The 4468-nt window shown below is 50.3% G+C and overlaps 1 protein-coding gene across 1 annotated transcript in view; it reads right to left on the bottom strand.

The window, feature by feature from the left end:
- The window catches only part of SLC1A6 (solute carrier family 1 member 6), a 20815-nt gene extending 18623 nt beyond the window's left edge, over nt 1-2192 (bottom strand). The window contains exon 1 of the mRNA XM_007460959.1: nt 2042-2192. The gene's annotated coding sequence lies outside the window, so the exon portion shown is untranslated. The remainder of the gene's footprint in view (nt 1-2041) is intronic.
- Between the last annotated feature and the right edge of the window lie 2276 nt (nt 2193-4468).

Here is a 4468-nt window from a genome sequence, read left to right on the forward strand (position 1 = left end):
AGAGCGTACATGAGCTCTTTGTTTCAAATCCCACTCCACCTTTCAGGAACTCGTCACTTCCTGTGTGGCTTTGATGGCCCAATTCACGCGACACTTAGAACAGCACCTAGTGAGCATGAAATAGATGACAACCAAGGTTAATAAAAAGCAGAAATCCAACAGACACATGACTGAGGACTGAGAAAAATGTTGACAAGGGAGAGGGACTTCCCATCAACATTGCTTGGTCCTGACTGCATTACTTGCCAAGCAATGCTTAACTTGAACTTGTTTTCCCAGGACCTTGGCCTCCACTTGGCCCCTTCTCAGTCTCTCTTGGACCCCCGGGGGCCTTCTCCCCTCACCCTGGGTTCTCTCTTTTCTAGTCTCTCCTGGTCCTAGGCCTTCTCTTGGCCCTGTTTCTTAGGCTTCCTACTCAGGAAACGGCCCTCATAGTGTTCCAGGATCTTCAGGGATTCAAGGACGGGTCCCCCCACCTGGTTCTCACAACCTCCAGACTCTTAGATGTGATGAGAGGGGCATCTCTCAGAGCCAGGGGCAAAAAGGAAGGAACTCCTACATTCTAAAGCTGAAGCAACCTACAGTGGGCAAACAAGGATGCTTTCCATACGTTTTATCTCAATACTCTGCTAGCCTGAGGAGTGAGTGAAGGGAGGGAAAGACAAGGAGGAAACCACATACATCACACACCACATACACACACTTGAACACACAACCTCACACGCCTCTTGTGTGCAACTGACATATACACAACTGCACACAGACACACAGTTTCACACACACAGAACTGTTCAACATACAACCCACACCCTTTCAGAAAGGCAACTCCAAGTATTATGCTAAGTGAAATAAGTCAGACAGAGAAAGACAAACACTGTATGATATCACTTATATGTAGGATCTAGAAAATACAACAAACTAGTGAATATAACAAAAAAGAAACAAACTCACAGGTATAGAGGACAAACTAGTGGCTGCCAGTGGGGAGAGGGAAGGGGGGAGGGGCAACTTAGGGGTAGGGGGTTAAGAGGTACAAGCTATTATGTATAAAATAAGCTATATTGCTATAATATATAAGCTATAAGAATATATTGTACAACACAGGGAATATAGCCAGTAGTTTATAATAACTATAAATGGAGTACAACCTTTAAAAATTATGAATCACTATGTTGCACACCTGTAACTTATATAATATTGTACATCAACTATACTCCAGTTAAAAAAAAAAAGAAATGCAACTCCATTCATGCAGCATCAGTCATACAATTCCTACACACACAAATACACACACACTTGACACATTCATGAATGCCGTCAGACACAAAACCCCACACCCCTCGTCAGACACACAACCCCATACATACACACCTTCACGTCCTTGCACAACACCCCTTGTAAATGAAACTCCATATGGCATTTGCAGAAATGCCATTCCTACACACACGCACAACTTGGGACACAAAACTTCAGACAGCCAAATTCCTTCCCACATTTAAACATTCAGGCCCATCCACCTCTTTAGGAAGGCAACCCTACTCATAAATTCAGTCTCACACACACACACACAAACACACACACCATCACTACCCCACACACAACTTCGGACCCAGCCCCCCACCCCCCGCAGCGATGGCCAAAGTCTGTCACAACCAGGTCCCTCCGGAGCTGGAGGAATAAGCCCCAGATAGGGAAGGAAACCAAGCCCTAGAAAGGGACCAGGCATCAGGCAGAGATGGAAACCTGCCCACCAGTAGAGGCCAGGTATAGAGGGACAGGATGAGAAGGAAGGGAGATGGGCAGGGAGAATCTAGGGTAACTAAGGTGATAGGAAACTGATCAGGGCTACGGGGAGATGAGCGGAGGCTACGACTCTAAGAGTCAGGGAGCGGCTGAGACAAAGAGCAGCCGAGAGATGGGAACGTTGGCGCAGGGGGCGCCCCACCCGCCCGACCCCAGGGTAGGCCAAGACAGCCTCGGATCCCGCCTGCCCCGAACCTCAGAGCCCCCGCCCTCGAGGAGCCGTGGTGTTCCCACTCACCAGGGCCAGGAGCTGCGGGGGAGGCCTGCCCGCGTGTCCGCCTACGCGCTGCGCCGGGAGGCAGAAGCCGGAGCCCAGAGAAGCGCCCGGCCAGGGCAGGGGGGAACCGCCAGAGACCGAGCAGCGCCGGCTCCAGGACCAAAAGGCCGAGGTACCCGCGCTGAGCCGCGACGCGCTGTGCAGCGAGTGGGATCGGCGCCAGCCCTGCGTTCACGTGGGTGTGGGGGCCCCGGGTCGCTGGAGGTGGGGGGCGGGGGCGGGATCCCCTCCGGGATGCCCCCAGCCTCCCCCGCGCCCAGCCCTGGCTCAGCGGCAGCTTGGGAGAAAGGGCGCTGCCTGTTTGGGGAGGGAGGGGATCCTGGGGTAGGCGGGGTGGTTGGCCTCTCTCTCGTCTAGCCCCCGCCCCCCAGCTCAGAGCCGCGCCTCCGAGCCCCAGCCTCCCGCCGCCTCCTGAGCCCTCCCGCGGCCGGAACATCCCTGGAGAGCGCGGGGAGCAGGCCCTGGCACCACTGGGCCCAAGCCCGCATCCTCAGCGGAGGTCTGGGGAAGGCGCGGGCGTGGGCGTCCGAGTGAGAGCAGCCTCTGCGTGGGCTCGGCTGCCTCTCTTCTCCCTCGGGGCGCACATTCCATCCTTGGCCACTTGGCCGCTGTGTGAGCTTGAGCCAGCCCCCCTCTCTCTCTCTGTGCCTGGTCTCCTCGTTTAAACAACGGGAGATGACTCTGCCGACCCCACAGAAAATTAAAGCTGAGAAAATTGAAGTGCGTGAGCATGGAAATCCTCCCTGCAGCGTGAAGCATTGTGCAAGTGGGAGGCAAATCACTGCTGTTAGTATTGTAATTAATATTATTCTTTGCACTTTTTAGGATACACCGGGCGATGTTGATTTTGCTTTTCTTCCCAAATGGCACTGACTTGGCTGTTTCCAATATCTCCTACCTCTCCTGAAAACTAATTGCCATTTTTAAGAGCTGAGCACAGAGCATGGCATGTGATAAAAACCCAATACATGTTTGCTATTATTATTGTTATTGAGCAATTGTTGACGGCAACTTCCTAGTCTAGGCAGACTCTTTTACTCATATTTAATCTACACACCCCTGTGCAGTAGATATCATTACCCTCATTTGCAGATGAGGAGACAGGCTCTCACAGAGGTTCAGTAACTTGACCAAGGTCACACAGCCAGGGAGCAGCCACCCCAATTCCAATTCTTTGTGCATACAGCCTCCACTCTCCTTCTTGACACAATACCTTCTAGATAAGCAGTTCTCAAACTTAGCTGTACCTTAGAATCACCAGGGGAGCCTTTAAAAATTCTGATACCCAGGTGGCACCCCAGACCAATCTCGTCAGCTTCCCTGGGCGAGGGGCTCAGGCATATTTTAATGCTCCTCAAATGATTTCAATGTCTGGCTGAAGTTGAACCCCTGCCCTAGATGTCAGGCTCTCCTGGGCCACACCTGCAACTCCTCCCTGAAACCTTCACACTCCCTCTGTTTCAGTCACCAGCTGTACACAGATGATTCTGCATCTTTTTCTGAGCCTCGAGCTGCCCCTGAGGTCCTGGTTCATACAGTTATTCACTCCACACATATTTGTCGTTCATCCACCCTCTATGCTTTTGCTGTTTGAAGTGGCCCCAGACACAGTGCTGAAGTGCTGTCTGATGTTCTTTAGCACAGGAAGATTGTGCTGTGCCTCACGGAAAAAATCCATGTGTTAGATAAGCTTCATTCAGGCATGAGTTACAGTGCTGTTGGCTGTGAATTCAACGTTATGAATCAACAATATATATTAAATAAGGAGTCTCTAAACAGAAACACCCAGACATGTGGTTGGAAAAGACAGGAATATTTTAATCAGCTTTTTCAGTTATCGTGGCTATTCTTTGAGACTACACCAAAACTTGACACGTTTTAAAGGACAGTTGCACAGTGGAATCTGAAACTGTCAGTGAACCTTTAGTATTCTATTAACATTAAAATCTATTGAGTGCATCTTTTTAAACATCATTCACTAGTCACCTGAAAAAGATTAGTTCCTGAATTACACAGATCATCCAAATATTAACACATTTCATTATTCAATATCAAAAAGTAATATTTGTTAATATGACCACTGATCTCATCAGGAAGTCTTTAAGGGTTGGCAAGCTGTCAAGATTACAGTAGTAGGGCTTCCCTGGTGGCGCAGTGGTTGGGAGTCCGCCTGCCGATGCAGGGGATGCGGGTTCGTGCCCCGGTCCGGGAGGATCCCACATGCCGCAGAGCGGCTGGGCCTGTGAGCTATGGCCGCTGAGCCTGCGTGTCCGGAGCCTGTGCTCTGCGACGGGAGAGGCCACCGCACTGAGAGGCCCACATACCGCAAAAAAAAAAAAAAAAAAAAAAAAAAAAAGATTACAGTAGTAAATATAAGTTTTTCAAAAT

This window comes from Lipotes vexillifer, unplaced genomic scaffold (genome assembly GCF_000442215.2).
Source record: "Lipotes vexillifer unplaced genomic scaffold, Lipotes_vexillifer_v1.1 scaffold469, whole genome shotgun sequence".
Taxonomy (NCBI): Eukaryota; Metazoa; Chordata; class Mammalia; order Artiodactyla; family Lipotidae; genus Lipotes; species Lipotes vexillifer.